This window comes from Lichenostomus cassidix, chromosome 7 (genome assembly GCF_008360975.1).
Source record: "Lichenostomus cassidix isolate B80296 chromosome 7, HeHo_3.0, whole genome shotgun sequence".
NCBI classification, from domain to species: domain Eukaryota; kingdom Metazoa; phylum Chordata; class Aves; order Passeriformes; family Meliphagidae; genus Lichenostomus; species Lichenostomus cassidix.
This window is the reverse complement of record NC_139488.1, coordinates 10,681,021-10,700,875: the sequence shown is the minus strand read 5'-3', so window position 1 is coordinate 10,700,875 and position 19,855 is coordinate 10,681,021. Positions and strand designations below refer to the sequence as shown.

The 19,855-nt window shown below is 37.1% G+C and overlaps 1 protein-coding gene across 2 annotated transcripts in view; it reads left to right on the top strand.

The window, feature by feature from the left end:
* Positions 1 to 19,855, top strand: part of SATB2 (SATB homeobox 2) — a 226,980-nt gene that overhangs the window by 29,202 nt on the left and 177,923 nt on the right. For both annotated transcript variants that reach the window (XM_085066112.1, XM_085066111.1), the window contains exon 4: positions 10,896 to 11,000. The gene's annotated coding sequence lies outside the window, so the exon portion shown is untranslated. The remainder of the gene's footprint in view (positions 1 to 10,895; positions 11,001 to 19,855) is intronic.

Below are 19,855 nucleotides of genomic sequence, written 5' to 3'. Positions count from 1 at the left end.
ATGAAACCCAAAAGAAACTGTGCCTAACACAGTTACTCACTGCCTGCTGACTGATGCCCAGCCTATCCTTGAAGAGTGATCAGACCATCTTGGCCAACTGCTGCAGTTTCTGTACCAGGCATGATGCTCTACGGTATGGAATATACCTCTGGCCAGTTTGGGTCAGCTCTCAGCCATGCTCCCTCCCAGCTTCTTGTGCAGCTCATCACAGGAAGGGCATGGGGAATGGAGGTGTCCTTGCTTTGGGTAGGCCCTACCTAGCAAAAACCAAGCCATCAATGTGTTATCAATGTTGTTGTCATACTGAGTTCAAAATACAGCACTGTGCCAACTAAGAAAATTAACTCCCTCCCAGCCAAAATCAGGATGCCTTTCCTAGTGACTTGCCCTTCTAATTTACTTTTTAATTTGAAAACTGCAAATTGTAGCCTGCTTGTTCTCCGTTCTTTCACATCGCAAGTAGGAAAACTTCAGCAGCCAGATTCTTGTACACTATATGCTCTTGAACACAAGCAGTGTAGTTGTAAATGGGTCTATTAACTTGTAGGTCATAATCTGTGAAAAGTACAGGATGTACCTGTTCTTCCACATCTGTTTTATGTGACAGTTAACAGAGATCAAGAGAGTGGAACTTTTTCCTAAGGGTCAGTAAAGCTTTCAGCATCTAAGCATTGCTTGGATGAAAGTGGCTTCAGAACTGTCAGAAATAAGTCCCTAAATAAACATCCTTATAAGTCACTTTCATATAGGTTTATTCACTTTTGAAATATCAAAAATAATACAAATTTAATGTCCATCTGGACACTAGGTTTTTGAAAACTGCTGCCAGACCAGCTGCAAAATCCACTGACTACAAGCTTTGCAGCTGCCGTGTGCAGTCAGTAGCAACAAGGAGCACACTGCAAATTCTTCTTTAGTGCTTGGACCGATATGCTGTAATGGAAAGAGATTAACAAGGAGTGATATGTCAGACAGGGAAAGTAAGGCTTTGTATGTGGGCGTGCACCTTTGTTTTAAGAAGGCTGCTTACAGACAGAAGCCAGCAAAGATGTAATTGCTTTTGTTTGCAGTGGCCCTCATGACTCCTATTTACTTGTTTCCTGTTGTAGTGCATATTATCTGTGCTCTATGCTGCATGTTGTAATAATAAGAGCTACAAAAATGCATAGAATTGCTGCATACCTATGATTTTGATGCCTCCATCTGGATGCTTTTGGTTTTCAATATTTTGGTCTTCCCTGGTTGAATGAGCTGGTAGGCATTCTCTCTTAGGGACAGTTTCCTGTCAACATCTTCAGACTGTTTTGGCCTCTGCGGTTTTGGATCTACCTGGCACTCTTAAATTTTGGGGGAACCCCCCATTTCCTTGAGCAACTGATCTGCTTTGTTTGTCACTCAGGATTTTGTTGACTTTCTTCCAACTGCCCAGCATTTTGGAATGCATGTCCCAGTAGACCTGAAAATGCTGATGAGGAGCCTAGGGCTAATGCTCTGTAAATTGAAACCCAGAGCTCATAGCAAAGCGGATTGAAACTCTGACAACAGGGGAAAATACAAGGTCTAAATTGAAGATGGATCTAAGATTATTGCAAGTTTTTTTCATTAAGATGGTGTTCTTTACCTTCAGGGAGAGTCCTTGCTTTTTGACCATTGATATTAAGTTGGCTAATATATTTAGATCTCTCCAAACACAAAGCCTATGCTTTTGACAACCGCTGTATATATCAGTGTTATAAAGTAGTGTTCAGTTATACAAGGAATAGAGCTTTCTAATAAAGAGCTCAGCTGGGCAAGGATAGCTACCTTAAATTGAAGGGATCTGATATTCAGCTATGTTCTCAAGCTCCTTTAAGGTTCAGGGCAGATTTTCAGCTGGCAAAAATGTCAGCTTTTTCTACTATATTGGATCTACACAGGTTAACATGAGCTGAGAAGCAAGGCATTACTTTGTTGTCTTGGGGAGTGTGTCTGGATGATTGTGCTGCTCTGTTTGTGTCGTTCAGCAGTCCTAGCACTTGGGAGTTTTTGAGAGCAGGAGGAACAAGCACCTTGATTATTTATCCTGTCTTCCTCTAGACCACAATGCACGGTCTGGTGGGAATTAGTCTTCTCCGCTACAGAAAAGAGCGTCATAGTACTTTAGTGAGAAGGTTTGCATAAATGTATATACTTCACTATGAAATGCATAACTAGCATCTTAAGCACTACGCTTTTTTTAAAAGTCAGGATTCTTGGACGTTGATATGTTATTGGTGAGTGATTCACAATTTTTCTAAATGTCAGTCACATTATACTTCATGAAAAGAGGGATTTTGTGAAGGGGACTAGGCTAGGCTAGCATAAAGCTATGGACATTTCAGGTTTCCTGTTCATCTCTCAGTTGCAGTGCTCTGGCTTTTCATACGCTGGTTATGGGGGCTACCCTGAATCCTAGACATTAGAAAATGTGGATCATTGCCTCATGTTCATAACTTGCCTCATTTCCACATTTTCTTTTTTTCGTTAGAAGGTATTAATATTTCATCATGTAAACATTTTGCTGTGCCACCGTACAATTAATCAAATATTTTTCGTCTTATCTGGGAAATTAGGAATATAATGAACCTGGTTTTATGGTTTTTAATAGATTTCTTATTGCTAGAGTTGTATCCTGAATGTTTATAACTGTATTAGATAAATATTTTATTTCACTCTGATAGCAGATTTCACTCAGAGCTCAGGTCTTTATGCAGTGTCAGTTGATAAGCAGATGTGTAGCACAAATCTGACTTTACAAATGCACGAAGCAAGAGGAAACTATGGGAACAGTTGAGCTATGTCAGTGTAAGTGCCTTTGACTTTAAAGTTCAGTATGTGTTTGCCTGCTGTACTGAATGGGAGCCCCAGTTCTGCTGTGCAGCTCAGGCTAAAGCATGGTGACTTCTCATTTGTGTAAATTTGAGGAGAGCACATAAAGTATAGTCTGGGTAGTACAAAACATACATATCAAAATGAAAACCAACAGGCATAAGCGGAAGTGATCTATTGATACTTCAAAGAGTGCAGTATGGAGGTATTAAGATTTGCCTCGACTGAAATTATTTCTTTCATTAACTCACTGCGACCATAGCTGTAATGTTTATTTATGTAAATAGAAAAAAGGAAGGTGGAAAAGTTTTCTTTATGCAAAATAAATTAGACCATTTCAGATGAGCATGTCTCCTGCAATATGTATTATATTTACCTATTTTTGTAACACAAGTGACTGTGGGGAGAATGTTACTTTCTAATTAAGACATTATAAAATTTTAGTTCTTCTATTACAGTCACGTAAAAACACCATATAGAAAATCAACAGAATTATTTCAGAACTGAACTCAACCTGGAAGGATTTATTCCATAGGTGCTGGAGATGACTGCCTTTAAAGATTCAGAACTTCAGCTACCTCCAATGTTATGGCTTTCATGCTTACCTGTCTAGCGTATATAGAGAATGAAATGTACTTTGGGCTGGTCATTCAAACAGTTTAACTGAAGTTCAGTGACAAAACCACTAAACGCTGAGATCTGTGCACACTGAGATTTTATAAAACCTTCCCATGTTTATGAGGGACTCAGCCAGCCCTCAGAGCTGAACTTCCCCAGATGCATTCAGTTTGGCCCCATTTCTATTAAAATCCATTTTGTGAGAACAGGTGCTAACATCAGCTTATTACTAGGGTACAGCTAATTAGTTGGAGACACCAATCATGATGATGGCATGAGTGTTGAAGTCCAGTCATACGCCATTGTGGCTTCTAATATGTGCCCTAGAGGACTTTATTGCAGCTGTAAAAATAAGACTTTTAAAGGAAGTGAAGCTTATTTCTAAGAATTTACAATTAGTTGAAGATTGCTTTTGAAGAAAATACTGCAATATAAAATAGCTAATTGAGCCATATAAGCCGTAAACACCTCAGGGAAGCTCTTAAAGGACACTTTTAAAACTGACTTAGAAATCTGCTGGGCTTTTTTAAAGTATTCCTGCCTCCAGCAACACTTCTTTCAAAACTTGACAGGCAATGAGGGGACTGGAGACGGAACTTTGTTTCCATGAAAGGAAGTGGTAAATTCCCTCTGACTCCCACTGCTAGTCCGCTTTCATAAAAACAAGGAAGTAGGGAGAAGAACTGACAGATACTGGTGGAGTGGGGAATAGCTTTGGGAGCCTCAGGAGGATTCCTTTTTATGACTTTGTAAAGTGACTTTTATGAAGTTATTTTCACATGAGTGGGGTGGTAAGGACAAAGCATGTATTTTTCACTGCTCATTTTTGGATCTTGGTCTGCATTGCAGTAAGACCAGAGATGATCATGAGTTTGATATATAAATTTGAAGAAACTGTGCCTTCATTACAGTCATTGATGAAACTGGCTCTTCATGTCTGTAGAGCCAAGGCTTCACCTTTAGTTCATGCAATGTTTGTACCTTTTATCAACTTGCTTAATCTCTGCCTGCTGCACATGCAAAATGGAACAATATTTATGTGGTTCCCATGAACTAGTTTTGCTGGCAATATTCTCTGCAATCAGTAGGTTGAAGATGTTACATTGTTTGCATTGGGGAGTTTTTGTCAAACAGACCATTAATCAAATCAATGAATTCTAAAGCTGCTCAAGGTTATCCACTGTTTTCCTCAATCTCTCTGTTCAAGTATATTGCAAAAAGGAATAAAAGTTTTTAATATGTACCTGTTTTTAAAGTATTTCAGAGTTAACTTCAGGTCTTCAAAAATATGTTTGCTAAAATTTTCACTGTTTTCATTTTGTATTTTTATTACTCTAAAGCTTGTTAATTTTATATATTATTCCTTAACTACAGTAGGCTTTTAAAATACATTTCAAATTTATTCAAAGCTGCTTTTCAGTTTTTGAGTTCTGTTAGCAGTGAATGAACATTTTTGGACCAAAGTTATTCAGTGTTCTTGTAATATATGAAAAAATAGCAATTCTACATCAAGTAATTCTTATGATACTGAAATACAATGGGGAAAAACATATTTTGAAAATGTTGACTGACATTTCTCTTTTCATGGAAAATCCTGTTCAGTGTATGTGCCAAAGTGGTTACTTTGATCTGGTTGCTTTTCAGGTGGTCAGTGTGGCTCCTCACAGGGATTTGTAAGATCATGACAATCCCTGGTGAAGCAATTCTTCCGAAGATGATTGTTATCACTCTTAAGGAAGAGATGTGCAAATCATAGAACACCCAGTTTGTTTGCATTCCTCCAGCTATTGCTTAGTATAGGAAGGCAAAAAGTCTCTATGGAAATCATTAGTCACACTTCAACAACTGCTGTGGGCTCATGCAGAACACAAATAGTAGCTATTGAAGCCCCTGTGATATGCTGTCTCTGGTGTGGTGGTTAAATAATTCACCATTGGTTTAAAGACCTGATTTGATGAACTTGAGGAACTATAGGGAATTGGCTGAGATATTACCAGTGTAATTTGACCTGTGTAGTAGAATTAATTATAAATCCCAATCAAGCTCTCTTTGGAGACAATGCAAGCTTCAAATGGTCCCAAAATGAGGCCAGAGATTTGGGCTGAGATTTCCAATGCTACTTAAAGTATTTGTGAATTCAAATTCCATTGAGATGAATAGAAACTGGGCATCAAACACTGTAGGTGGCTTGCAAATCAATGTTCCGAATTTTAACAGGGATCTTTCAGTCCGACTGAGACTAATAATGTGAGGTATTATAAAGGAAATAAATGGGCTCTGACCCAAGTCTGGCAACTTTGTTAAGACAGGCTATGCCAGAACACATGTGCAAAATTGCAGGCACATCCACATACTCTGCCTAATGGGTCAGCCCTTTTGACTTCCAGTGATGTACTGTCTTTATTACAAAGTTACTGCTTGGGCAAGGAGCTTTAATATACTAATAATCAGTGCCTTAGGCCAGGTATCAGGTGGCTTTTATTATGGCAGTCTGTGTGGTCCCACATTTAACTCCATGGGTAGAGAAGTAGAGAAACCACTCTCACCTTCATTTATTTCTCATATCAGATAGCTGAGCAATTTTCGATCTCTGCTCCATTTATTTTAGTCAGCAATTCCCTTCTGCATTATTTCAACAAATAAGATATTTCTGGCCAGATATGGTTAACTATTTGAATGCAGACAAGCCTGTTGTTAGCATCAAAGAATTGTAATTATTCTATCTTTATTCTCTTTTTTTTTTTGATCCCCAAAAGCAGCTTTGCACTGTTTGATTTTAGTGCCTGTTAGCATAATATCAGTTATCACTCCATATATCATGATGAATTTATATCCTGAAGGAAGCAGATAATGCTTCATCCTGAAATAATATTTAATTAGGAAAAATAGTAAACAAAACAAGTAAATTTTCATTTTTAAATTAATGCAGAGCGGCAAAAAATGCTGACATACTTGACTGCATTTCGCAAGAACCGATTTTGTGATGTAGGACAAACAGGGGGATATTAATACATTTAACATGGTAATAGCTCAGCACTAGTAAAATAAGAGCATTTTTTAGCTAGACTATTCCCTTTTTACCTTTACACCTGGAGCTGCATGAGAATTTAATTTTTCCTCAGGAGAAGAATCTAGTTCTCTAAGTAAACTAAATTAATATTGAAAATGCACATAGAAAGTTTCTAGGTACCAACTTACCGATTCCAAACTTGAAAATGTTGGCTTTAGTTTTCTAAATTGGGGGGAGGAAGAAAAAATTAACATCAAGAGGAATGTTACTGTATTTCCTGTAGTGTTAGGGGCTAGCCATCTCCTTTTCAGTCAACACAGTAAGTTAAGTTTCTTCTTTAATGACATATTTCTTCAAATTATTCCTTTCATCCACTTCAGTTTTGCATGGCAGTGCCAGAAAGTGCCAGGGAATTCAGCACCAGGTGTGTTTCTACTGTTACACTCCCTTTTCAGAGAAATTACTTTTGCAGCGTTTGCTGGCTCTAATTCTTCAGGCTCCACTTGAAATGCACACACAGAGGTGCCCTTTGGAAGGCTGTGGTAAGATTTGCACCTCTATATGGGTCTAAATACTTTTTGTTACAAACAACCTCAAAATTCAGTGTTGCAGATGATACACAATTTCCAAGATTATCTGGGCTGTGTATTAAAAGACATCAGTATCTTGTCAGAACAATAGCTTATTTCCAGATGATCATAATTTGTAGTTTATTTGAATATGTTTCATAGCTTTAAACTGTCATTTTTCTTTGATTACCAGGAATGAATTTTGAAATAACTGGTTTTGCCAAAGGTATAATTTCTTACTGGTCTGGGCAGGCATTTGGTTGTGTGATCTATGCTTAGCTGTTTTACTGCCCTAAAAATATGATATTCCATTGCTGGCAGTCTAGAGGTCTGCTCCTCAAAGTAATCACTCTGAAGAAGCTACTCCAAAGAGATCAGTAAACATTTGGCTTGCGTGGGATTTGTGAGGCTGAGCCCAGTGAAATAAAACCATTCGTATGCTTTATTAATTGCTCCTGTGACTATATGGCCCAGGGCATAAGAACCTTGGTGATTTTGGCATATTATCAGTTTGTTTGCACATGACACTCAAAGCAAACCTTGGAGGGCATGAACACAAAAATAAAACCTCCATAGTACCATTTTAGGGAAGAATGACAGACATTAACAATTACTTCTAAAAACACAATGATCTACTTTGAGTGGTCAGAGGATCCCTAAGGAAGGAATAGGGTCCATTTTGGGGTCAGGAAAGAATCCTCTACAAATTTGAGTGAGGCACACTCAAATTCTGATTCACATTCATACAAGTCTGCTTCAGTTTAATTTCCTGCACTGGGTGAATGAGAAACTCAGATTTTAGATGTTTCAAAGGTTGACATTCCGAATGCAAATTGGAATAAAAATAGTTTCTTAGCCAAGTCCTTTCTATAAATGCTGATTAAAGTTATGTGAGATTAAAAAGGAAAGGATTTGTTTTTTTCTTATTTGGAGATTGCTGTATAAATAATTGCCTGCATTCTGAGTATCCTGAAGTTTCTGGGTAGTGAATGTCATGATCTGCTATATTCAGAAGAGGGCAGCATCAACCTAAATAAGAGGAATACGTTTAATTTAAGGATTTCAATGTAAATCAAAGAGGCTCCAAAAGGTGACACAAATACAATTGATAAGTTTAAAACCATAATTTATTTTGTACTCTGATATTATGACAAATCCTTAACTCAGAATTACTGGAGCATTATAGTCTCTCTGCAATAATGTATTTGTTGTCTTCCAATGTTACTACACATTCCTCAGAATACTGCTTACCACATCTTAGTTACTATGACACCTACAGCCTTCTATTTCAGGTATTTTGAAATAAAAATGGAACAAAATGGAAAAATGTATCAAAACTGAGCATTTTGTGACTGAAATGCTACTGAAATCATAGCTTATACAAACTAGGTATCAATACAGGTGATGACATACTGGTCCTGAGGATCTCAGTTAATTGCAAAACTCAAGGACATCAGTTTGACTTTGGATCTAGGATTGAGTCAGAATGCAAGATTTGGACTAAAATGGGCAAGTACTTGTGTAATTATATTGTGACCTAAGGCTTAAGGGAATCTACTAGAAAGTTTGACTGAGCAAGAACTTCACTGAGTGCAGAGATGTGAGGTTAGCCATTCCTCACCTGGGTGTGCCCATGACTAAATTCTGTTCTAATTGAATGGGTCGATGTCCGATTTAGTTATTTTACCACGCAATTTTACTGAAACAAAATGCTTGCACATTTATGCACAATTATGCTATAGTGTTTTGCTGAGAGGAGAACTGTGAAAGGAAGTCCAAATCATTAGGTCATCAGTACAGAAAGACTGTCAGCCTGCACAGTGGCAATAGGTGATCCAGCAAGATCATGTGCAGGACATTTTCTTGTAAGAGTTAACAAATTGTTTTCAGAATCAGGGCACCAGGAAATAAAAGTGTATGTTGCAAACACTACTTTTCTCCTGCTGACAACATTTTTAAAGTATCTGGGAGATTACAGCTTTTTTCCCTGGCTGTGTTTAGAGTTCTTTGGTTTTTAGCCTTTCTTACAGGCTAAGAGAACTGGAACATATAAGCTGTTCTATTTTGTGAATCTCAGGGTGGATTATTTAACCTTGAATTGTGCCAAAATCCTGTTTCAGCATAAAGACTGCATGGGAATATGCTTAATGAATAAGACCCTAAAGATTTGTAAAGAGCCTAAGTTTATATACTCCATTAAATATGATCTTCACAAGCTAATTAGTTAGAAATTTTACCCTTGCTTATAGCATACAACGTTTTATGGGCAATAACAGTAAAATCTATGTAAACCATGTTCTCTATTAATAAACATTATATGCTTCTGGCTTTCAAATAAGGAAATTGATTACTTGTTTTTGTCTTGTGACTGGACTGCTGGCAGAGTAAAATCCAAGCAATTATATTATGGATAGATTGCTTCATGTGAGACATGAAGGCATTACAGATAATTTTGCTTTCTATCAAAATAAGGGTACTAGTACTTTGAAGAAAACTTGGATCAGCAATATCCAAACTCAGGGATTTCAGGGAAGGTCCAAGATCTCTGGGGGTTGATGTTGCATAGTATTATTTCCCCTGTATGTTACAGATTTGGATCCAACCAAGATCAGTACTAGCTAGAACTGGTTATTAGTTACTTCTTGTTGGATAGCTTCTGTCCTGTTTTTAGCAGTAATGTGTATACCCTTAAAACCGCCTCTGCAAATGGCACTGTTGACCTTTCTAAAGGAGGCATGGAAGTTGAGTGATCCGGGATGTGCACCACCCTCCCCATCCCTGCAGGGGCCTCTCTGGGTTAGCATTTGAAATACAGGGGTAGAATGAATGATTTCTGTGGAGCTTATGTGATAAACTTTTGTTCTGCCAACACACACAGACACAATCACCTTCTATTCCAGTCCAGCAACTCCCCAGATGATGTGTACTTTGGGGATGTATATAAATGAGCAACTCATTTTAACTTTTTGGATGATAGGATTCTCAGTATAAGCCAGAAGAAAATACCTGTGCCCTAATGTTTATACCCCTTACTTTCCCATAGAAGGACATTGCTGAAACGAAACGGCCCCTCATCCTAGAGCGACACATTTGATATGTGAATTTTTGTGTATGGAGGCCTACAAGCCCAGGCCAGAGAACAAATATATCAAACAAAGGTCCGCTGTGATAGAGGTCTCTTCTTTAGCCACACTCAGTATACAGATGATGAAAATATTTTAGTAATTTAATTAGAAAAATCAACCTAATGGTTTTTCTGGTTATGAATAAGAATTTAGATTGCCTTTGTACTTTAAAAATGTAGTTATTTAGCTCCAAAAGGAGACTTTGGACTGGATGAAGAGCAACTACTTTTTTGCAAGAGCATGTCATATTGGTCCTGTCTGGAGAAAGCAGAATTTTCAACTAATTTTGTTTAAAATAGTAAGCAGCTCCCTTCTCCTTCCAAAGGTGTTCCCTGGGCACCAAATATAGTTCATAGATACATGAAAAGTATCTGACCCAATATCCAGCTGAAAACAAATAACTTCAATGCTTAGAAATGGAGCTGTTAGGTATGGGAGATTTCTTTCTCTCCTGTGTATTCTATTCTTCCATATTTGTTTTTATCAGGCACAAAATGTATTTAGAAGGATAGCCATTCAGGAAGATTTTTCTACCTTTTTCTGTCCTCTAGCAGTTCCTCCAAAATACCTATGCTGAATTTACTTTACCGGTCACAATTGTTGTTGAGTTGAAAATCTTGAGAAGCATGAAGAATTAATTAACTTTTTCCATGAGTGCCTTTCCCTAAGCAGCTTTGCAGTCCCTGGAGTATCTGTGGATAATTTTTTGCTTTTTTTTTTTACTAGGCTGTGCAGTGGCCAGACCAAGGAAGAACTGACTCATGTTGAAATGAAAATTTCACTCCTGGGTGCTTAGAGCAGTGCCTAGTTGAGAAACCGGAATCTGATGTGGTATGCTTCTTGTATGATCTGTTCTCAAATTGGAGTGGGTCATTAACCAAGCTGATTTGATGCTCCTCAGTCTTAAAGGAAAGCTGCTGATTCTGAAAATATGTTTCTACAAGTAAATCCCTTTTTCTCTGAAGAAGCAAGTGAGGCATCAATCTCATGGAGTTGAACTTCCATCTACAATGGAAGTTCACTCAATGTGCTAAGACATTAGGGTTGGGAGGTTGAGTTAATGCTTTTGTTGCTGAAAATGAAAGCAAAATCCTATTGCTACTTGGGTGATGGATCTCCCTTAGTAGGGGGCCACCATCTTGTTTACAAGGAAATCTCAACCATTAGGGTTTGTGCAAACTGCTTATGGTTGGCTTTTAGCAGGAATGACACAAAGAACAAATGAGGCATATCTTGGGTTGAGGTAAGCAGTCTCTGTTACCACAGCTGTATTACTAACTTATGTTTAATTGCTCAGCATTTATGAGGTTCCTAGTTTATTGTCTTTCTTGCCACACAATAGGTTGGGCAAGTCAAAAAAGCTCTAAGTTCCAAAGGCTAGAGTTTTGGGTGCCTGCCAGCACTGATCTGTTTAGCAAACAGGCAGCAGGGTGCTTATTAGTAGGTTGTGGCTTGCAAACCGTGAAGCCTGTGGGGCCAGATGCACTGATCAAATAGTGAATCTATAGATCAGTAAACCCATTAGATGAAAAAGGGGAGCACCACTGAGTAAAAATATATTTTTCATAGGCTTCAATTAGCCACTGTAAATGACTCTTGTAACTCTTTCTGTTGACCCAGCAGTCTAAATATTAAACATTAGTATAAGCAACATTTGTTCAAAATTGCTTCTCTTAGAATTTCCCTATGACTATATAATTATATACTACTTTGTAGTAAAAGTGCCAAATTGCTCTTATTATTTCTATTTATTTCAGTGTAACAAATAGTGCCTACTTTTAACTCAAGGTGCTTAGATATTATTCATAAAAGCACAATAAAAATTGGCAGTGAATCAACCTCTGCATAAGATCAGGTGATTAGCTGGTCTGAATCTGTGTGGTTTTGTGGAAGCCAAGACAAATCTATGAGTTCCCTGAAGTCACTGGGGTTATGAAAATTTGTAGTTGTTAAGGATCCTACAAAAGGACTCTGCAAATGACATTTTGCCTTTTGAATTTTTCTGCTTCAGTTAGAACAAATGCAACATCAGTTACTGTAACTTCAGGCATAAAGTTTCCAAGGGCAGACTTACTATTATAATTACTTGAACTTCCCTGACTGATTTTTTAAATTTGTTTCAGCCTGTGAATCACGTTAATTTCATGGGATGGCTACTCTTAGAAATAGTTGATTTTTATGGTGTACCTCATCACTTAAGTCATGTGGCAGGATTCCCTCCTCCTGACCATATACCTGCTGAACCCTGGAATGACTTGTTCCTTTCTATCAATGTTTTTGTGAACAGTTTTACTCCTGTAAATGTTTGCAAGGAAAAAGTGAATGATGTTGTAATGCCAGTAAGCCATCCCTTCTGTCATGCAAAATCCTGTGAATTCTTTTTGTAGAGAGGACCCAGTTCTCGTTTTAGTTGCCTCTTCCAGGAAAGTTCAATAGGAGAAAAAATACCTGAAAGAGTATTTTGAAGGTCAATCCAAGATTATTCACATAATAAATAGAAAAATGAAAGTAATTTCTACAGCTGAGAAACCTCTGTTAAAAATGCTCAGAGGCATAGAACAAAACTAAAGCAGTCTTCTCTCAGCCTATTTCCACTCTGTTGTCAGCATCTTCTCTTTGTTTTCTTTCTGTTAAGTAACTCAGTGCTGCTCTAAATTTTGAGGGAGAAAAAATAACCCACAAAAAGAAAACATGATGGCAGTATTCTTTCAATGATTGTCTCTAGCTTTGCATGGTTGATGTGAATTAAGTTAGATAGAAGGTACTAGTCATTGACAAAATAGTCTTCCTCATCTGTGCTTTCCATGTGGACAAGAGTGATGTGCTACAGCAGTTTGTAAAGGAATTGTTATAAATTTATTGGTAAAGGCATTTAGTTTCAGGTGTTTGCACACTGCAAGAGAAATACATATCCATGTAATATAAAAAGTAATCAGAACCCATGAACTGATTTTGCAACTTATCAGGTTGAATCTGTTTAAAAGTCTGCAGTGACCGTAGTGGCATGCAGCTTTATTTTGGGTCTTGCACTGGCAAGATGCTTAAGTACATAGCAAGCGTTATGTATTTCAGTAGCTCCATGCTGACATGCTGAAGAGAAGGATGTGTTTAAAATTCAGTGTGTCCTTATATTGCTTAGGCTAGTACAAATTGAGGCTTTGCCCTAGTGGAAGTGAGAGCATGTTTAGCCTCAGCTCAGCAAAATTTGGAAAAAAAGGTTGGCATTTTCAGAACGTGTGATTTATTTGGATGTTTCTTACCCTTGTTAGAAGTCTACTTTAAGTTACATCATCTAAGGGCTACATTAGCTCTTTCTAGGTGGGAAACCAGAGTCTATTGTTCTGATACTAAATTAGGACTAGAGGCCAGATTAATAAATAATATGATTCACTTTCTGTAATTCTTGAATGTCACTAGGCAAGCATACATCTGTGAAGTTTATTAGCCTCATTATTCGTGTGCAGAACAGACATCTAAGAGCACAGACAAGAACAAAGACTAACTGAAAAAGAGACTAATGCTAACTCAGAAATCTTACATACCATTGAATATAGGGCAATCTAAACCCCAGGAATCTATATTACAAGCATCTTTATTTTTCAAGCAGTAGCATTTTGGGGAAACACAATTACTCTGTGACCCTTACATTAAACTGGTCCTTAAATTAAGGTATTTTGATTCCCATTGTCTCTTTTTGAGGGTTAAGGTCTATGACCCAGCCAAAGCAACGACTCTTCCATGTGCATGAGCACTTATAACCCTGTTCCTCAGTCCAGTTTACAAGAAATCTGTTTTCAAAACCTGTGAAGTTTCAGATGCATTGAGTGGTAGACGGGTAAGAGCCAATAGGTCTCACTGTGTATCCTTTCTTCCAATATTCACAAAAAGAACTGGAGGCAATACTTTCTCTTTTGTTCATATCAGAGAGTATCTGCAGATGGAGAGACTTTCTGCTTGTACAGCTGGAGCAGTATAAAGTTCTTACAAAGTGGCTCTGCAGGAGTTAATATTTCCTAGTTATTCTGGCCCACTGAAAAGTATCTTAAAGAAAAAGCAGTAGTTTTTCATTGCTAGAATGTCTCTTCAGAAAGAGCAGGAGAACATTAATCCCACAGCTCTTTATGCTGATCTCAATACCTCTGCCTGTGGCCAGCAGTTAGTCCAGTATGAGAACCCCAGATGAAGTAAGAAAGAGATTCAGAAATTAGCTCAACCCACAGTCTCTCTCCCTTCTCAGGTTTTGTTTGCAAGACTCCACACCAGAAAAGGGATGGAACTATTGTGAGTGCTTGGATAAAAAAGACTTGGACTTGTAAAATTTGCTGTAGCCTATGTTAACTCAGACTGGCCCAGCCAAGTTAACTACCTTGATTTAAAATGCCAGAGAAAGAAGGCATCTTGGTTTTTGACTTGGGATAGTATTTGCTTTGAGCTGCTCGAATCTCTGTTACTATAACTGATAACCTCAGTTAAAATCCTAGTTTTCTTGTTTTTCCTGCTGTTGTAGTCTCAGGTAGGAAGTTCCTGCAACCCCAGATAAGAACTTTTTTCCTTTTTTTTTTCCTTTTTTTTTTTTCTTTTTTTCTTTTTTTCTTTTTTTCTTTTTTCTTTTTTCTTTTTTTTCTTTTTTCTTTTTTCTTTTTTTCTTTTTTTCTTTTTTCTTCTTTTCTTCTTTTCTTCTTTTCTTTTTTCTTTTTTTCTTCTTTTCTTCTTTTCTTCTTTGTTTTTCCTCTTTTTTCTTCTTTTGTTTTTTGCTTTTTGTTTTTATTTTTCTGTCTTTTTTTTCGTTTTTCTTTTTCGTTTTTATTTTTTCTTTTTCTGTCGTTTTTCTTTTTTTCTTTTCTCTTTTTCTCTTTTTTCTCTTTTCTCTCTTTTCTCTCTCTCTTTTCTCTCTCTTTTCTCTCTCTCTTTTCTCCCTTTTTTCTCTCTTTTTTCTCCCTTTTTTCTCTCTTTTTTCTCCCTTTTCTTCTCCCTTTTCTTCTCCCTCTCCCTCTCCCTCTCCCTTTCCCTTTCCCTTTCCCTTTCCCTTTCCCTTTCCCTTTCCCTTTCCCTTTCCCTTTCCCTTTCCCTTTCCCTCTTTCTTCCTCCCTCCCTCCCTCTTTCTTTCCTTTTAATTTTTTTTTTTTCTTTTTTTTCCCCGCTATTTTTTTTCTTTCTGGTTAGACATATCATTTAACCAGATTTTCTAAGGGGTAAGTGTTGGCAACCCTCAGAGGTTTTTGCTAGGTTGGGGATGCTCAGGATTTCTGAACTTCAAATCTTTAATGATGCATGGTAAAACCAAGGAAAACATTGACACTCTAAGAAAGCCACATGCTGCATGTCTGTAGAGAAAGAAAGATGAAAACTCTTTTCTTCTACTAAACCAGTGGATCATAGCTAATGCCATGAAACTGGACTAATGTTTTCATGAAAACAAGTATTCTTTTTTGAATTCACGCCATCTTGCTTTGCCTCAAATGCTCTGTTTGGCTGAAGTTCAGCAGGGGTATTAGGAACTGCTGCTAGCTGAATGTAGAGCAAACTCTCACAGCCAAAATTAGGAACAGTGCTGTCTTCTGCAGGGTTTTTAAAACCTAATTAAAGTAAATACTTTGGAATGATTAAAAAGCACACACCATTTTAAGATAAAAGTTTATTATAGTTAAAAAAGGAAGCTCTGTAATTTAAAATGGAAAGTTTATGAAGCTTCAGGATAAACCTCAGCTAGGAAAAATAACAGGTTTCAGATGTTCCAAATATCATACATTAACCCCAAATGATCGTTCTATAACACCAGTTTCCTTAGTCCATGCTGGTCGGAATTAGAACACCCACTCTGCTTAAAGGTACAATGCTCACTGCCATCAGCCATTAATCACCCTGTTCCTGTCCTGTGTCAAGGCTCCAAGCACCATGATTTAAAAAATGGATGATTGTGTATCTGTCCCAGCTAGATCAGATTTCATCATATCTAGGCCTGCTTTGAGCAGGAGGTTAGACTAGAGACCTCCTGCGGTCCTTTCCAAATGATTCTAGGGTTCTGATAAAATTAATGACTGCTAGGGCAATATCAAATGAGATCAAACAGCTGGAAAAGGCATGTTTGGTAAGGTTGTTAATATTCCAAGTAATACTTATGTATGACAGAGAAAGAGGGAGGATATTCAAATGTTATTTACTTAAGAGTAGCTGTTATTTAATCTACAGAATCAGATTTATTTGAATAGTTGTTATAATTAAATTCCAACTGACTATTAGAAACGTTGAAAGTTAACAACTATGTAATAAACTTTCTAAGCAACAATTAAGTGCATTGGGGAGACAAGTCTACAATCCTTTTAAAGGTACTATGAGAAAGGAAACAGAAAAATAATATCAGAAAGCTGTATAATTTAAATTATTGATTAAATTTTAAAAATCAGCTCTTGGTTTGTCCTTATGGGAGCACCCTCCTGATAGTATGCAATAAAACCCAGTACAGGAGAGTGTTAATGGATGAACCTGCAACCGCTGTTTGAGGTGTTCAGTGTGCTGTGATTGAAATCACCTAGCGCATGTCACTGGAGCCTACTCGCTCTAATCAGAAAGGAGTAGTGAACAGAAAATGCCTATTAGGTAGGCTACTCAATGTATTCCCTCAGCTTAGACCACTGGTGCCTGGCACTTAAGGTTGTGGCAAAGTGCAAGCCCCATTTCTCTTTCTTTCTCTCCCCTCTTTCTTCCCTCCCCTTTGCACTGCTTGAATGAAAACTACCTCTGCTTTTAGCATCCTACCTGCTGTTCTATTAGGCCTGAACTGCTCTGTTTCTATACAGTACTCAATCAAAACTCTAAGGAGATTTTCTAGTGATAGCCATTTGGTTTACCTTGCTTTGAGAAGGTCTGGCAAGATAGTATATAATTTGTTCCTCTTCCCGTATATTGCTGAGATAACACTCGTCTGCTTAACTCACTTGGAAATACTTGGTATTTCTGTATGGTGTTATAATTGACACAAGTGGGTTTTTTCCCTCTACCTTTGAAATGGAGAAAATTGCCTAAGCTAAGAAAAGATTTTGCAACAGTGGGATTTTATGACATGCCAATTTTGAGCACTTTTTTGCACTCATTTTAATTGCTGCTCATCATTAGTCGTTCCATTGATTATGCCTAACTTTATCCTGTGACTCCTTGGCATTGGGCATTGTACTAGCTTTGGTGAGGGACATCCTCACAGGTAGTGAGGATCTGTATGAGTTGGCCTTCAAAATGTGATGTCATTGTGATTGCAGTGTAGTCATTCCATCTTTTGCTTCACACACTGTGCTGTTTTTATAAGTAGTAACTCACAGCAATCCTTTGCAGATACAGAATTCAATAATACTTTGTCAGCAATCAATTACAGAAATGCAAAATATTCAAACAGTGTTTGTGTCATTGCTAAAGTACAAAAGCTCTCTTGCTCAGAGGATACTAATAGTAGTGGCTTCTTTTTAGTCCAGCTTTTGCATTCCTACCGTGTTTTTTCTGTGCTGCAGTCTCTGGAAAATGTGTTGCAAATCCACAGTCTTGAAAAAAGGGTATGCACTGTGCCAATATGAATTTTACTTCAGGATCAGACCTTAGTCACCTGAAATTTCTTATTCAAACTTTTGAGTAAATGAACCCATTTCTGTGCACACTGCTTTAAACAATTAGTTAAGATCCTTAAGCCAGCATATCCTGACCTATTTTATCCACCTCTGAACTGAACTTCATGATGAGCCATGATGAACATTTGTTAAATGTGGGTATCAAAACACTTTCTAGCAAAAGGAACTTGTGTGATGAACCCTGGAGATGATATAATCGCTTCACAACAGACTCTCTTAACCTGATGAAATTACCTATTAAAAGTACAACCAAACATTACTGGTTTTTGGCTAAAACTGATAACTAGCTTGAGCTTTTTTAAGTAAACAATAATACAAATAGCTGCTATAAAGACAATTCTGTGATTATCCAACAAAGCTACTCATCATTTGACACTGAAAATTATCCCTACTCAGAAAAAAAATATAAAGCAAAGGAGCAAGCAGGCTGTCAGATATTTTTTCATACCTTTATGGATGATTTATTTTACAAATAAAGTTTCCTCCTCTTTTCAAAATATTTTATCATGGGAAGATGTGCTATATCATTGCTAGTATACAATAGTGGATGGTATAGTGAAAGCTAGTACTGTGTAAATGAATCTATATAAAATAGTGAAAAAAGGATCATCTGCTTTAATTTTGATTTAGATGAGTTCTTTATCAGTCAGAGAACCCTGCAAACTAGTCTCATGTACTTTTGTTTCACAACTGGCATATTTATTTATATTTAAATGTGACACATAGTATAGGGAAAAATTTAATCCTCTGTTTTGTTGAAAAACATGCAATAGTATGGCCTCCTGTTCTTTCTCAGCATGAAGGTTATACTGGTATCACAATTGGGATGTGCCTGTCAGAAAAAATGATGCTGAGGGAACTTCTATTATTCTATATTTTAATTGGACTATTCTCAGGTAAAGTAGTGTCTTTGGAAAATTCTGTTCTTGTCACTCAGCTACATTTTTCAGGAAGCAGGAAGTCAATAATTTTCAAAACTGTTTGGTAAGCTCCATTTTGAGGCTGTGCATAAGCATGTTTAGAACAGCTGATACATTAGATGAAATTTGGAAGTAGCTTTCCATCTCTCCCCATTCACAAGAAAGCAAGAGGAATTCACATGGAAGCACTTTACAGCTTATGAAGTGTGATCAGTTTACTCTTCAGTACCTATCACTACACATTTCTGTAGGCTGCTGACTTGAATTCTAAAATCAGTGTTTTCATTTTTTTGTCCTTAAAAAAAAGTCAAATTTCTCTGTCTCTTGAAAATCCATTTCCAGACAAAGGGCTCTGAATCTTTCTTTCAAGAGTAGCTGCTGTGCTTTCTTAGCACTCAAGGAAATTACTAAAAACTAGAGGGGAAAAAAAATCTCGCTAACCTACTTTAACTGACCTTCCCAGAACTGCTTCCTTAGCACACAGCTGTATAGAGTCTGTAGTTTAATGAAAATGTCAGGAATAGAGGTTCCTTACAAATTGTTTTTGAAAGCCAGTATTGTTTGATGAAAATTTAGTATAACCATTATAACTGTCCCAACTTGTTAATTTCCTGAGCTGTCTTGTTAATGGTAACTTCTGTGTTTATAGTTGTTGGTTCTAGATTTTTGGCTACAGCATTTCTTTTCAAGATAATCTATCAGCAGATGCTGCATGAGGGTATCACCAGTCACTTTTGATTCTCTTAGGGATCATTAAATTTTGATACTTTGACGCTATATGGCATCTTTGGTGAAACAGCCTAATAAATAAGATACAAGCAAATAAATTGGACATTAAAAAGTAACAACATTCATGACAACAGAACTTTTCTAGGTTTATTCTAATACTTGCTTAAGATGGGCTGGATTGGCTTTTCGGACTATAACAACTGTAGCATTCTTCAGGAATTATCTTCCTGAGCAGTTTGGCATCATTTATGCTGAATTAACTAATGATGTGTAATTTTCTCTGCATGTAATTTTGTATAATCTGATAATAAGCACAGTTTAAAAAATTGGCACATGCGTCATGTTTTCAGGGTTGCAAGGTAGTTTTAACAGCACTTCATGACCTGCTGTGAATTCCTGTGCATCTGAATGGGACTGAGGACTG